The sequence below is a fragment of the Lolium perenne genome, chromosome 3, assembly GCF_019359855.2.
Source record: "Lolium perenne isolate Kyuss_39 chromosome 3, Kyuss_2.0, whole genome shotgun sequence".
Classification (NCBI taxonomy): domain Eukaryota; kingdom Viridiplantae; phylum Streptophyta; class Magnoliopsida; order Poales; family Poaceae; genus Lolium; species Lolium perenne.
In genome coordinates this window covers 340718392-340735252 of record NC_067246.2, presented here as the reverse complement: position 1 = coordinate 340735252, position 16861 = coordinate 340718392, and the positions used below count along the sequence as shown (strand labels likewise).

Sequence of the window (16861 nt, the reverse complement as noted above, 5' to 3'; positions counted from 1 at the left end):
ATATGTCATTTTTTTATAATTAATACTATATATAAAGGTTGCACCGGTTTGCTACCTTCTCATCACTTTGGTTACTCTTAATGCACATGGACAGTATCATATGAAACACTGCTCGTTCTACAAAATCCTCTAGGCGACTCTCATGGCGATCTCCCCATCCACCACCCCTAACCACATCTTATCCGATGTTCATCCTCCATGGATCATCACGAAGACTCATCCTCCCTGGCTCTCCGACTAGATCTCAAATGGTGATCATTTCAAATCTCAGGTCCGTTACAAGTTTGGACGTGCCAATTTCTCCCTCAACAACAATGTGGGATTTATCTGCATGTTTGGGTGATCCATTTGATGCTTTTCGTGTATCACATCTCCGAGATCGGGATTTCTCCTTTCCAGTGTGTTCCAAGGCTGTCGGATTTAGGATTTTCCACCTGAGATCGTATATGTGTGAAGATTTTATCTGCTATTTTCACCTATGGAGCAGCGGTGGTCAGAATTGGAAAAGAGAAGAACATATCTGGTATAATGACCAAGATCATTAGTGGACTTTGGTACAATATAAATCTGCAAGACTACCAGCGCCCTTCGGCATTCAGGTAATTATCATAGATCACATACTCCTTCTTATCATGGTGTGGAGCTGAATTATACTCCCATTATCAATATAGTTCCGCATCCGGTACATCCCATACTATGGAGGAATTTCATCATTATCGAAGTCCAACGTTCTTGCCAACGATAGTAATTCAAACATGTCATGTATACAATGTTCTCCTCCATCTCAAACCCGGACTATTTCATTGACAACACTCAGCTGGTCTCTACTAATGGGCCATCAAGGCCAAACAACAATCTATGTATCAAACCTGGAAACGTCACCGGATGCATAGCATATAATCACCAGATCCAGGATTGCCAAAACCAGATCAGATGTCACGGTTTTTACAGATATGGACACATCCTCCGAGCATGTTTATCCAAGTATAACAAACCCCCAATCTATACGATCAAACAAACATCTGCCCCAGACACACGGGATCCATCATATAAACCTATGATAAACCCTACTGATTCGCCTTCCCCGCAGCTTCAATCTGCCCCACCCCACGTATCCGAGACACCTCCTTCTCCCTCGCATACGGCGAACTACCCAGTAGATCCTACCCCCCATGTTCCTGCTGGCATGCAGGTGATCCCTCCAGGACCCGTACACACCCGACGTAGCTGTGGGGCCCTGGATTAGCGCCCATATGTGCAAGCCATTGAAGATTATCTTCTCAAAATCCTCCTTGTCATCGTAATCCTCAATCAAAACAGCCCAGCCACGAAAGGTCCATGGCCCTTGGTGAACAACTTTTTTTCCAATCTCCAAGGCAGTGCATCTGGAAGATGAACATATTTCCCCCCCGCCTCCTAGGTTGGATCCCTGGAGAGGTTCCAGATCGCCTTCATCTTGCCAAACAAAGCCTCCGAACTAAACGAGCGAGTAGTGTGCACTTTACCGATCACCAACCATCAACCGCTATCACAACATCATCCAACTCATCTTCCTGGAGCTCAAGGTGAGCCAACATGTCGTCTAGCTCCGGCTCCTTCCCCGCCGTCGCTGGCGACGAGGCTGTAGCCAGTGGATCCGCCATCACCGAGAAAACCTAGACGCACTGTCGAGGGAGTAAAGGAACGGGGCAGCGCAGGGGAACACAGGTAGGCGGAATGTGGATGGTGGGTGGGTATTGCGAGGAATAGGTGGAAACCACGTTGATCTCACGGTGGCGGGAGAGAGTTGCCACCGGAGCACTAAACCCTAACGAGAGGGGAAAATAAAAGCGATGGAACACCAATCTACCACTACTTACGATGATTTATTTCCTATAACTTCTCCCATGATTTAGGAGAGATGCGTTAGTGCCATGCACTTGCTTCCATATGAAGAGAGAGTGCTTTAAGATGGTGTTAAGAAAATGGAGAAAATGAGTACTTCAAGATTGTTTTGATCTAGTTTGTTTCTAACGGTACCTGCCAAAGTGACATCAGCAGAAACGTCAATCATGTGCTGACCAATTTTTTCACGCATTATAAAATAAATCTCAAACATAACTGAAAGACAAATATTTTTAAAAAAAACTGATGTGATGTCAGCAGTTTCACTTTTTGCCAGAATTTTTCAAAATTTTATCCATGTATCAGTTTAGTTTCATAAAAGTTTTACTTGTATTTCAATTATTAGATTTATATTAGATAAATGCCAGAATCCTCACCAATCTCGAAGCAAAGAGTGGATGGTAGATGTGGCACTAGTAGGTACCGTTGCCTTTAAAATCGCCAGGGGTTCAAGAAAAAGTGCTTCTTAGGAACAATGAATAGTTTCCATACACTACTAGGAATAACTTTACCGCCGGGCACACAGATTTGGCTATCCCCGTCGCTTTTGCACTCGCCGGCGGTAACCTCGCCGGTGGTAATGGGCTACCCCCGGCGTTTTTGTATTCGCCAGCGGTAAGATGAAAGTACCCCTGGCACTTTGGGCTATCCCATTGCTATTCGCCGGCGGTATCACGTTTTGCAAATAAAAAAAAGCAGGCGGAGCAGCGCATCTGTAGCGCCAGGCTGTGTAAGTTACAAAAACGTCCAGACTGTGTACAAGTTACAAAAACGTCCAGACATAAAACTAATACAACCAGGAACTACAACTTTACATGAAGGACCCTGAAAAGAAAAAAAAAAGCGATCAAGTCCTAGATCCCGATCTGGATGGAGGGAAGGGGGAGCCCTAGCCGGCGCCGGTGCCGGCCATGGGCGGCGCCACACCGCCGATGTGGGCTGGGCTCGTCCTGCTCGCCTTCTTCGACGCATCGGGGGTATCGGCGCCGCTGCCGAGGTTCACGGAGGCGCCCGAGTACCGCAACGGGGACGGCTGCCCGGCCGCCGTCGCGGGCGCCAGGGTCTGCGACCCAGGCCTGGTCCACATCGCCATGACGCTCGACGCCGACACCCCCTCCGCCTCCACCGCCCCGGGTGTCCCCGAGCTCCGGACCGCGCTCGCCGCCTCCTTCTCCTCCCTACGCTTCGAGATCTACCCGTTCCGCCCGCCGGCTCTGGGAGACGCGCCTGCCGGCCGTCGCCGTCGTGGGTTTCATCCGAGGCGGGGAGGTGGGAGGAGAGGAAGTGGAGGAAGGACGGAGGGAGGGCGGAGGGTGCTGCAAGGGTGTGGGAGGAGAAGAAGTTGGGGACTTGGGGTTTGGGATGCGGGAGGAGATGGAGTGGGTGTGGGGATAGCCGGATAGGTGGGAGGTGGAGGGGCCGGGGTGGGTATTGGGCCAAATACCCGCGGTGTTTTCAGTCCACACTCGCCGGGCATTATTGGAAGGTCCATCTGGGTGCTCTCGGCCCAACTTACCCCCGGCGGTTTCAGTTCTGACTCGCCGGCGGTAAGGGTCCTATCCCTGGCAACCCCAGACCAACTCGCCGGCGGTAACTTACCGCTGGCATCTTCAAACCGAACGTGCCGGCGGTAAAAAATGCGGCTATAACCTAATTCCTAGTAGTGATATAACGTCAAATGAAATAAAGATGTTTCTATCAACATTGGTTATTTTAAGGATTGTGTTTAATTCCAATGAATATTTATTTCTGCTGATTCCGTGGGCCAACTAGACTGTTTCCGTGATAACTTGTAAATTTTTTTTTTTGATCTACCTGAGGTAGTGACAATGGCTTCGGGAAGATGTCAGAAAGTTGGTCTTTGAAAGAGATAAACTTGATTTAAAGTAGTCTTCGCGCAACACGTTCCCTCACAAAATGATAGTCAACTTCGATTTGTTTCATTCGGACATGGAATAAGATATGTAGCACCAATATTGTTACATCAAAAAACTGAAAGCTAAGCTTGAGAGATTCCTCACTCAATAATCAAGGAAATTGTGCAAATGATTTGAGTCTTGCAGATGTACAAGGCCAAGACTGAATCATGTGTGTGACATAGAGGATAGCCCTACCAGATATTGCACTTGAACAAGGGCAATGTCCATGGCATGTGTCATGCTGCAGCAACTTGTCGGACACCATGTAACGGAGATGGAAAGTCATTTCTAACAGAGCCGGTTTCTACCAGGCATCCATCCACCGTCTATTTCCTTTAGACCCCTTCTCTATATCTAGTGTCTATTATCTCCATATGACATATCTCTAGAATCTAAATAAAATTTTAGTAAAAACTCATATTTTTCTATATAAACCCAGATTCGCGGTAATTTAAATGAAAATCAAATAAATTAACTCAAATATGTCTGGAATATATGTATAATGTGGTTGAAATAACAAGATTTGAGTACTATATCTAATATATATCATAGACCATATCGCAGTAAAATAGACACCAAACTGAAGATAAATTTGCACGAACCGCGAGGAAACCACCAGATTGAGACCGGTAGGAACCGATTGCGTTAGAAAATCGTTGTTCATAATTGAGGTCCTCCTCGGAGTCCTTGCATAATATAATTGTCTACTGCTGATGGCATGACTAAACTCTCCATAATCATGGATTTCCTAATTTTCTGCATAGTCTCAAGTTTTCTCTCAAAATTAAATAATTCTAGGATTTCATGGACATATTTTTTCTCAAAGCAAGAATTCTAATCAAATGTGTATGCAACATCCAGTTGTGGCGGCAGCCATGGTGGTCAGCGGTCCTCAGCCAGGCCCTCATAGTAAGTGTTGACCATAATGAGAACCTCATAGTAAGTGTTGACCATAGTAAGTTTTTTTTTTTGAACAAGGAGTGCCCCGAAGGGGCAGGAAGCTTCTCATTAAATCCAAACGGTGGAGGTACAAAATATTACAAAGGACCTCATAAGATCTAAAAATATACATAGGTCCCTAGCATTTGCAGAAAAGATCTCGCTAAAAGATGATGAAAAGCAATCAGGTCCTTCTCTTTCCCCGCCGTCGAGCCAGAGGTCTGCTACGCCGCCGTCATGCGAAAAGGCGGGGACGGAACCACTTGCCTCCATGCAGCCGTAGTATGCGACTGCAAACCTCAGGAAGGGCCTCGCAAAGGAGGTTGAATCGCCGGAATCCGTCGCCGGCACTTGGATAGGCCATGGAGTGGCCTTGGGTCTGCTCAAGAAAATAGCTTCCCACAGATTCGGCAGAAATTGGTCGCAGAAAACAGCATCGTCAACGCCATCTTCATCTTCCTCCTCGCCGCCACGGCCGGCCAGGTCGATGTTGATGACGTGTAGGACGCTGCTTTGCGGCCAAGAGTGCTTATTGCGGAGGACCTCGGCAAGAGGAGCAAACAAGATCATCCCCCACCTGAGGGGCTTGAGCTCGCCGCTCCTCGGCCGCTCGTCGGTGTCGCACCAAAACACCGGGAGGGTGAGGCCCCTGCTTCTCTCTGGCCTCCACCTGCCCGTAATCCTCCTTCTCCACTCCTCGCCACCACGGCCGGCCGGCGAGAGAAGGACAGAAAGGGCAAAGGCAAAAACCAGAGGAAAGAAGCAGACCTTGGGCTTATAGATGGAGATCTGTGGGGAAGAAGGCTGCGCCGCCGTCTCCGACCGTCGGAGCACCTCGCCGCGCCGCCACCACCACCAAACGCACCAGATCTTGCCCAGAGAAGACGGTGCTCCACTCCAAAACCACGACAAGTCGCCAGAAAACCTACAACTACACCTACTATCTACTCCGGCGCGTCGCCCTCCCCATCTCCGGCCGGCCGAGCCGCCGGAGAAGGGTTGGGGTCGGCCCGGTCGGGAGGAATTTGGGAGCAGAGAAGGAGGAGCGGAGAGAGACGGGCGGAGGGGAAAGAGCTGTCCGTCTGCCTTCAGTGACGAAGCATTTGGTCGATCACTTGGCAGGCGTCATTGCGCCGAACTCAAGGACAGTGAATGGTTTCAGCTGTACGGCAGTCGGTGAGACGACCTCTAGAGCCGTGGACCAAGTCGTTGTTGCAGTTGGAATGAGTGCGGGCACAACTGCAGAGGCATCGCTGATTTTGCGTTCCGTCGTACACCTTGTAGGTGTCGGAGCCGCAAGGCCGGGACCATCGATGACGATGACCAGGCTAGCGTCGGGACTTGCCTGGGACAATCCCGGCAATGTGGGCGAGCCAGAAGTGAAAAATGTGATGTAACTGGACTGTTCAAAAAGGAACAAGAAAGACGTAGAGGCTAGAATACTATTCCATGGAAAAAAACCATTGCCGATGTAATGATTTTAGGAAATACGTCTAGCACACATATTACAACCTCCCGAATAATCTTTCCTCAATAAGATAACCATGCACTCTAGAAATTCCAACCAAGATATTTATTAGACTGCAAACTTTAGAGCTCTTTTACAATATAACTTATGGTTCATAATAGAGACAATGGCATATATAATTACCTACATTCCATCTAAGCGGCAAAATTAACCCAAGTTGGCACAAAGTTTTCTGCTTTTCTATTTCTCTCTTATCCGAAGAAATTTCGCTTATTAAGAGATTTTTTCGTGTCTCACAAATATGTTTTTTTTACTTAATGAGTTGTATTTTCCATGGTGGAAGTTAGAATTGTACAATAAGATAATGCATCTTAATTTTGCACTATGCAATAGAAAAATGCATTGATTAAGCTTTATGTACCAAATGAGTTCTAAGGAGGTAAAAAAATTATAGTATAAATAAATAACCGCCTTTGGTCATGATTACTCAGTGATGAAATGGATGAGGAGAAATTTGTATCTAGTTGACTATGAGATTGTTCCGTATATATCTAGCTTTTTGTAAAAGTGCAACACTAAATACATGTTTTTTTAACGATCTACTTGACTATAAAAACATAAATAACTTGGATTGGTATTCATTGGTTACTTGTTGGTGTAGAGGCATACATTCCTAAAAGATTAGAAGACGAGGTTCCAGGATGTATCACATTCTCCATGTAAGTTCAATTGGAAATTTGTACATTTTCTCCATTCACTAGTAGAAAACCTCTCATCCATCTAAGCCTTTAGTACCGGTTCCCTTACGAACCGGTACTAAAGGGGCATTAATACCGGTTCCGTGCGTGGGACATCAATACCGGTTCGTTATGGACCTTTAATACCGGTTCGGCCCGATTTCCAGGCGGTGGTGGGGCCAGGGTTGCACCTTTAGTACCGGTTCGTGTAAGGAACCGGTACTAAAGGGTCTGTGCCCTATATGAGCGCGCGGCAGCGCCCGAGCTCCCTGCATATCTGATACGTCTCCAACGTATCGATAATTTCTTATGTTCCATGTCACATTATTGATGTTATCTACATGTTTTATGCACACTTTATGTCATATTCGTGCATTTTCTGGAATTAACCTATTAACAAGATGCCGAAGTGCCAGTTCCTGTTTTCTGCTGTTTTTGGTTTCAGAAATCCTAGTAACGAAATATTCTCGGAATTGGACGAAATCAACGCCCAGGTTTCTATTTTGCCCGGAAGCATCCAGAACACCCGAGAGTCGCCAGAGTGGACCCACAGGGGGCCCAGACCATAGGTCGGCGCGGCCCAGGCCCTGGCCGCGCCGCCCTATAGTGTCGTCGCCCCTTCAGCCCTCCTGCGCCGCCTCTTCGCCTATTTAAAGCCTCCGTCGCGAAAACCCTGACACGTTCGACGAAACCCACAGAAACCTTCCAGAGCCGCCGCCATCGCGAAGCCAAGATCTGGGGGACAGGAGTCTCTGTTCCGGCACGCCGCCGGGACGGGGAAGTGCCCCCAGAAGGCTTCTCCATCAACACCACCGCCATCTTCATCAACGCTGCTGTCTCCCATGAGGAGGGAGTAGTTCTCCATCGAGGCTCGGGGCTGTACCGGTAGCTATGTGGTTCATCTCTCTCATATGTGCTTCAATACAATAATCTCATGAGCCGCCTTACATGATTGAGATTCATATGATGATGCTTGTAATCTAGATGTCATTATGCTAGTCAAGTGAATTTTACTTATGTGATCTCCGGAGACTCCTTGTCCCACGTGTGTAAAGGTGACAGTGTGTGCACCGTGTGGGTCTCTTAGGCTATATTTCACAGAATACTTATTCACTGTTATGAATGGCATAGTGAAGTGCTTATTTATATCTCTTTATGATTGCAATGTATTTTGTATCACAATTTATCTATGTGCTACTCTAGTGATGTTATTAAAGTAGTTTTATTCCTCCTGCACGGTGTAATGGTGACACTGTGTGCATCCGTGTTAGTACTTGGTTTATGCTATGATTATGATCTCTTGTAGATTATGAAGTTAACTATTGCTATGATAGTATTGATGTGTATTATTCCTCCTACATAGCATGAAGGTGACAGTGTGCATGCTATGTTAGTACTTGGTTTAGTCGAATTGATCTTTCATGCACTCTAAGGTTATTTAAATATGAACATTGAATTGTGGAGCTTGTTAACTCCGGCATTGAGTGTTCGTGTAATCCTACGCAATGTGTTCATCATCCAACAAGAGTGTAGAGTATGCATTTATCTATTCTGTTATGTGATCAATGTTGAGAGTGTCCACTAGTGAAAGTCTAATCCCTAGGCCTTGTTCCTAAATACTGCTATCGCTGCTTGTTTCTTGTTTCTTTACCGCGTTACTAAGTTGCAATACTACCACCATCAACTACACGCCAGCAAGCTATTTTCTGGCACCGTTGCTACTGCTCATACTTATTCATACCACCCGTATTTCACTATCACTTCGCCGAACTAGTACACCTATTAGGTGTGTTGGGGACACAAGAGACTTCTTGCTTTGTGGTTGCAGGGTTGCATGAGAGGGATATCTTTGACCTCTTCCTCCCTGAGTTCGATAAATCTTGGGTGATCCACTTAAGGGAAACTTGCTGCTGTTCTACAAACCTCTGCTCTTGGAGGCCCAACACTGTCTACAGGAAAAGGAGGGGGCGTAGACATCAATATCTCATTCTCACTTCTCCTCTCACATTTCCAAATATTTTGCACCTCTCACACTCCAATAATCTTTATTTTTCTCCACCATTTTAACAAGATTAACGGCATACATCTATCCAAGGGTTAGCAATATCATCCTTCCTTCCGGCGTTCCTAATTTAGCTCAGTTCTTTGGTAGTTTTAACTCGTACTATTTTTGTAGTGCAAGCAAGGTGTTCGATGAAATGCCTAAGTTAGTGATTTTATTTTTTTATATGCAATTTGAGCTGAAATTATGGTATGTTTTGTAGGTTTTAATTAGTATCATCCCCGTCCTTACCGCTGTCGATCGCCAGCGTCGTCCCCTAGCCGGCACGGTACCACCTCGGTGAGCCCCTCTTCTTTTTTATAAAAAACAATTAGTTTTATGTGATGAACTTGAATATTAATTAAGTTGGTCACTCATATATCCATGATGTTGTGTATTTAATGATTTTTGATATACATATAAAATGCAGATGAGTCGACAATGGATGTACGGTGACCGGTGCCATCCCGAGTTCATTACTGGCATGCATTATTTTCTCAACGTGGCTGAGGCAAACAGGCGGTCGAATGGTTTCATGTATTGTCCATGTAGTTCCTGTAAGAATATGAAGGATTACTCTACCTCGAAGACCCTTCACGTCCACCTGCTGGAGAACGGTTTCATGTCCAGCTATAATTGTTGGACCAAGCACGGAGAAAGAGGGGTTATATTGGAAGACAACGAAGAAGAAGAGGATAGTGACAACTATCCCTTATTCAACGAAGACGGTGGTAGTAGAATGGGGAAGACGAAGCTGAAGAAGAGCCCATTTTCGATGAGCCGATTTTTGATGACCCGGATGACGATTTGGGTCGGGCCATTCTTGATGTGAAGATGAACTGCGGAAATGAAAAGGAGAGGTTGAAGTTGGAGAAAATGTTAGAGGATCACAACAAACTGTTGTACCCAAATTGCGAAAATGGTCGAGAAAAATTTGGGTACCACGCTGGAATTGCTGCAGATGGAAGGCGAGAGAATGGTACTTGACAAGGGATTTGAAAGGTTGCTGAAAATAATAAAGAAGATGCTTCCGGGGAGAACGTGTTGCCCTCTAGCACGTACGAAGCAAAGACGGTTGTCTGCCCTCTAGGATTAAAGGTGCGAGAAGATACATGCATGCATCAATGACTGCATCCTCTACCGCGGAGTACGAGAATTTGAATGCATGCCCGGTATGTAGTGCATTGAGGTATAAGATCGAAGCGAGATGACCCTGGCGATGTTGAGGGTGAGTCCACCCCCGGGAAGAGGGTTCTGCGAAGGTGATGTGGTATGCTCCTATAATACCACGGTTGAAACGTTTGTTCCAGAACAAAGAGCATGCCAAGTTGTTGCGATGGCACAAAGAGGACCGTAAGAAAGATGTGATGATGAGACACCCCGCTGACGGGTCGCAGTGGAGAAAAATCGACAGAGAGTTCAAGTCATTTTCAGATGACGCAAGGAACTTAAGATTTGGTCTAAGTACAGATGGCTTTAATCCTTTCGGGGAGCAGAGCTCCAGTCATAGCACCTGGCCAGTGACTCTATGTATCTATAACCTTCCTCCTTGGTTGTGCATGAAGCAGAAGTTCATTATGATGCCAGTGCTCATCCAGGGCCCGAAGCAACCCGGCAACGACATTGATGTGTACCTAAGGCCATTGGTTGAAGAACTTTTAGAGTTGTGGCGTGACGAAGGTGTACCTGTGTGGGATGAGCACGAACAAAAGGAATTTAACCTACGAGCGTTGTTATTTGTAACCATCAATGATTGGCCTGCTCTTGGTAACATTTCAGGGTAGTCAAACAAGGGATACAATGCATGCACACACTGTTTAGGTGAGACTCGCGGTAATTATTTGGGAAACAAGAATGTGTACAGGGCATCATCGATTTCTTCCAAAACAACATCACGTAAGAAAGAGAGGAAAGCATTTCGGAGGTGAGGCGGATAACCGAACGAAGCCTACCCGCCCTCTTTGGGGACGTTATATATGATATGGTCAAGGATTTAAAAGTGATCTTTGGAAAGGGTCCCGGCGGACAATCTGTTCCGCATGATGTTGACGGACACGTACCCATGTGGAAGAAGAAGTCGATATTTTGGGAGCTACCCTACTGGAAATTCTTAGAGGTTCACTCTGCAATCGACGTGATGCACATGACGAAAAATCTTTATGTGAACCTGCTAAACTTCTTGGGCGTGTATGGGAAGACAAAAGATACACCGGATGCACGGCAGGACCAGTAAAGTATCCACGAAGGAAACAACCTGAATCCAGAGAAGTATCAAGGTCCTGCCAGCTACGCTCTTACCAAAGAGGAGAAGGAGATCTTTTTTGAAGTCCTGAGTAGCATCAAGGTCCCGTCTGGCTTCTCGTCGAATATAAAGGGAATAATAAACATGTCGGAGAAAAAGTTTCAAAACCTAAAGTCTCATGACTGCCACGTGATTATGACACAATTACTTCCGGTTGCATTGAGGGGGCTTCTGCCGGAAAATGTTCGAGTACCCATTGTGAAGCTATGTGCGTTCCTCAATGCAATTTCTCAGAAGGTGATCAATCCACTTACTCTACAAAATTTACAGAAGGATGTGGTCCAATGTCTAGTCAGCTTCGAGTTGGTGTTCCCACCATCCTTCTTCAATATCATGACACATCTCCTAGTTCACCTGGTCGAAGAGATTGGCGTTCTCGGTCCTGTATTTCTACACAACATGTTCCCCTTTGAGAGATTCATGGGAGTCTTAAAGAAGTACGTTCATAACCGTGCTAGGCCAGAAGGAAGCATCTCCAAGGGCTATGGAACAGAGGAGGTCATTGAGTTTTGTGTTGACTTTATTCCTGATCTTAAGCCGATCGGTGTTCCTGAATTGCGCTATGAGGGGAGACTGCGTGGAAAAGGCACGCTAGGAAAGAAATCAGCAACGTGTATGGACGGACATTCTTTCACTCAAGCACACTACACAGTTCTACATAATTCCATCTTGGTGGCTCCGTACAAAGAGGAACACAAGGAGATCTTACGCTCTAAATACCCGGAGCAACGTGAAGATTGGATTGATGGAGAACACATGAAGACTTTCGGCGGTTGGTTGCAAACACGTCTCATGAATGTCACCGATGACGAGCAGCTGTACTTGTTGGCCAAGCAACCATCTTCTACTCTATCGACTTTTCAAGGGTACGAGATTAATGGGAACACATTTTACACTTTCGCCCAAGACAAAAAGAGCACCAACCAAAACAGTGGTGTCCGCTTTGATGCAGAAGATGGCAATGGGAACAAGGTCACATATTATGGGTACATAGAGGAGATATGGGAACTTGACTATGGACCTAATTTCAAGGTCCCTTTGTTCCGGTGCAAATGGTTCAACCTGAAAGACGGGGTACAGGTAGTACGGAATGACTACAGTGGATTTCAAGAATCTAGGGTACGACACCGAACCATTCGTCCTAGCCAGTGAAGTGGCTCAGGTTTTTTATGTGAAGGATATGTCTAGCAAACCGAAAAAAAGAAAAGAAAGGCAAGAGGACACATCATACGATGAGCCAAAGCGGCACATAGTTCTTTCAGGAAAAAGAAACATCGTGGGAGTAGAGGACAAGACAGACATGTCAGAAGATTATAATAAGTTTGACGATATTCCACCCTTCAAGGTAAAAATTGACCCAAGCATCATCTTAAACAATGAAGATTGTCCATGGTTGCGTCGCAGTAAGAAGAAAGGGAAACGGGCGAAGAAAACTCAGAAGACTAGCTAGCTTCATATAGGGATCATAACTTGTGTATCTCAATATGGAAATCACTTTTGTGTAATGATGTTACTGTATGTAAGATATTAACAATGGAGATGGTTGGCTTGTTTTACTAGTTAATTAGCTTTCACCCGCCGATGTTCGAGTACCGCGACCCCGATGCCAGCGACGATGATGACGGCGACTACGACGACTACAGTGGCGACTACTACAGGGCTAGGCACGAGTATGACTGAATGACTCCAACAGTAGAATTTGGCCATGTATCTTTAATTTTCAGTTAAGCTATGTACTTTTAATTCGAGTTCACTCGTAATAAAATTTTATTCCCGCCCTTTCTTTCCCGCCTTTTTTCTCCCACGCGCGGCGTCGTGGCGGGAAAGTTTCCCGCGCGACGTCGTACGTGGCGGGAAACTTTCCCGCGCGGACGGCGTCGTGGCGGAAGTAAAGAAAACAAATAGAAAAGAAATATAAAAGAAAAGGAAAGAAAAGAAATAGAAAATAAAAAGAAAAGCAATATAAAATAATAAAAAGAAAAGAAATAGAAAAGAAAAGAAAAAGAAACAGAAAAGTAAAAAAGAAACAGAAAAGTAAAAAAGAAACGGAAAAGAAAAAAAGAAATAGAAAAAAAGGAAAGAAATGAAATGAAATAGAAAAGAAAAAGAAAAAGAAAAGCAATAGAAAACAATAAAAAGAAAAAATAGAAAATAAAAGAAAAAGAAACAGAAAAGTAAAAAGAAACAGAAAAGAAAAAAAAATAGAAAAGAAAAGGAAAGAAAAGAAATAGAAAAGAAATAGAAAAGAAATAGAAAAGCAATAGAAAATAATAAAAAGAAAAGAAATAGAAAATAAAAGAAAAAGAAACAGAAAAGTAAAAATGAAACAGAAAAGTAAAAAAGAAACAGAAAAGTAAAAAAGAAACAGAAAAGATAAAAAGAAAAAGAAAAACTAAAAAAAAGATTTGGTACCGGTTGGTGCCACCAACCGTACGAAAGGTCTTTCGTACCGGTTGGTGGCACCAACCGGTACCAAAGGCCCTCTCCCCGTGTTATCACTTAGGCTCGTGGCAAAACTTTGCCAAATTCAACTCCTCCGCGCGCAGACAGGCCCGAGCTCGCCGTCGCCGCGTCGTCGCCCGCAGCTACTGCCGTAGCCGCCGCCGTCGCCATCGCCGAAGCTCCACGCGCGCCGCCGTCGTCGTTGCCCGCAGCAGCGGGCCACCGTCGCACGCGACAACAGCCGGGTCGCCGTCGTCGCCGCGTCGCCCGCCGCTCTCCACCTCTCCCCGCACCGGCAACCGAGGTGAGCACCCCCTCCTCTCCCTCCCTCGCCTCGCCTCCCTCGCGTCGCCTCCCTGGCCGCCACGCGCCTCGCCGGGAGGAGCCCGCGCGCGAGTCGACTGCCGCGCCGCGGTCGCCGCCGGCCTCCCCTCACGCACGCCCGCAGCGTGCTCGACGAAATGCCGCACCGCCGCCTCTCTTACAGGTCGGTGCGGCCCGGCGCGGCGTTCGTCGTGGTCGACCTCGCCCGCCTTCGCTCCGTGCGGGTCACCGGGGACCGCCCGCCACCGCGTGGGTGGACTCCGGCGCGACGCTCGGGGAGCTCTCTACCACGCCGCCGGGAGGGCCAGCGGCCGTCTCGCGTTCCCGGCGGGCCTGTGCCCGACGGTGGGCGTTGGCGGGCACCTCAGCGGAGGCGGCTTCGGCATGCTCCTTCGCAAGCACGGCCTCGCCGCCGACCACGTCGTGGATACCGTGCTGGTAGATGCCAAGGGGCGGCTCCTGGACAGGACCTCCATGGGGCGCGACATCTTCTGGGCCATCCGTGGCGGCGGCGGTGGAGGGAGCTTTGGCATCGTGCTGTCGTGGAAGGTGAAGCTCGTGCCCGTGCCGCCGACGGTTACGGTGTTCACCGTTGCCAAGTCTGTCGAGGAGGGCGCCGTAGACATCCTTGCCAAGTGGACAGGTGGCCAGCTTCCAGTCCCTGTACCTGGGCACCTGCGACGTGGGCTGGCTGGGACGATGACGACGGTGTTGGCGGGGCGGCAGAGTTGGTTGCGGAGGCGCTGCATGACTGACGAGAATGAAGCGCACATGCGCGCGCTCGCGTGTTTGTTGCCGGCGTGTTCATTATGATGCAGGCGCTACGAGTGTACGAGTGTCGCGGTAGGCGGTGATGATGGCGTCGCGGCGCGTGATGGCGTCGCGGTAGGCGGTGTTCTCGTTCTTAGTTTGCTACATTTTTAGCGGGAATCTGACGTTATCTTAAGCCCCTTAATTAATTTCAAGTCATTGTTCAAGATTTCTATGGTTTCGGCACTCTATGTTCAAGATTTGCTACATTAATTAGGCGGTGTTCCGGCACTCTATGGTTTCGCTATTAATCGGTATACATAGAGAGAAGAGCGAGAGGAGGAGCGCCGAGTGTTAGGGTTAGGGTCCGTAGCGGTGCCGAGTCCGTGGCGGTGCCGCTGCGACATAGAGAGAAGAGCGAGAGGAGGAGCGCCGAGTGTTATGGTTAGGGTCTGTAGCGGTGCCGAGTCCGTGGCGGTGCCGCCGCGACATAGAGAGAAGAGCGAGAGGAGGAGCGCCGAGTGTTAGGGTTAGGGTGCCGTAAGCGGTCTTGGGAGTTCGTGGCGGTGCCGCCGCGACATAGAGAGAAGAGCGAGAGGAGGAGGGGGAACACCGTGTCCGTGGCCGTGGCGGCCCGTTAGGGTTTTTTTGCTTTCTTCATTTCAATTGTTATCCATCTAGCAATCTGTTATATGATCATGACATGATGAATGAAATACAATTGCTTTCTTCATTTTGCAGTGACATTGAGGTATGGAGGACGGCACCTTCGTCCGAGATGAGGAGGGGGAAGAAGCGGTGCAGAAATTGATCTATGAGAGTGCCCGTGGTCCGGAACCCAACGATGGAGATGACAACGAGTACCAAGACTTTCAGAATGATTTTGGCGAGGGACTTGAGTCTGAACAAGTTAGAAAAGACAATGAAGTGTCCATCACAAACTCCGGCGAGGTGTATATCTATGTATCAATTAGTCTGTGTTCATCCCTAGATGCATTCATTTATTTGTATTGCACTTATTAACGAATAATTTTTTCTTTTAGCCTTCTGGATCATCGAGCAAGTCTGTTAGAACAAAACGAGGCCCGACGCGGGTGCTAAAGGGCGAGGGCAGGTTAGCCCTCACGGCATTCAAGGATAATGGTGAACCAGTGCATCCCAAGGAGTTTTGCCGCAAATTTACAAGTCAATCCGGAGTTATTGTTAGGGACCATGTACCGATCAGCATTCAAGAGTGGCATAAGCCGAAGAACCCGGAGAGTGGTGCTAGTTATGTCAACGACACGATGAAAAATTTTCACGGAGAAGACAGATTGCGAGCTACATATGTTATTCAGGACCGCGTCCGTTAAGGTGGCGGTCGGCTATGTGTACCCAAGTGAAGATGGAGCAATGCACCATCATATGCCCATTCCACCTGGCTGTGTTCGTGTCGGGGTGGATGAAGTTGTTCCGGGTTTTGAAACAGTGGAGCTTGATATTCCTAGAGGTGAAGATGAGAGGACACTGGCCGATGTCAAGCACGGTTTCGCCCTATGGCCGAAGAAGTACGTCGTCCTTTTGCAAAGGCCACCGACTCCTACACATGAGCAGCAAATGCCATCGACTCCTCCTGGGGCAGTCCTGGTGAGCAGCCAAGTCCACACCTACCTGAGAGGGACCCCAGCGTGAGTCCACCATCTCGAGATCCTCCGCGACGTAAGACAGCGTCCGTTAAGCGGAACGGTACGCCGCCTAGGAAGAAAGCTAGAAAGGAGAAACAACTGCCACCTACTGAGAAGTTACCTTGGGAAAAAACTCCAGAGGAAAACGCGGAGGCCGTTCAGGCCGAGTTGACACCGAAAGTGCCAGAGATACCTTTCGAGAAGACACTAGATCCGGTGAAAGTTGTGCGTACCGTTGACAATCTATATGACCCTGTACCATCGCCGCCATCTGACTATGCGCGTTCTATTGAAAGGTCGTATGACAAAATGATCGAGGCGACAAAACCCGTTCAATCGGGTATCGGGGAGATAAAAGGGATACACAGTGTCTACCAGCTCGGACAACAAC

At 47.4% G+C, this 16861-nt stretch overlaps 1 pseudogene; it reads left to right on the top strand.

Annotated features, from left to right (window-relative positions):
- Positions 1-14193: 14193 nt before the first annotated feature.
- On the top strand, positions 14194-14869 carry LOC139838300 (berberine bridge enzyme-like Cyn d 4; annotated as a pseudogene).
- The last annotated feature ends 1992 nt before the right edge of the window (positions 14870-16861 follow it).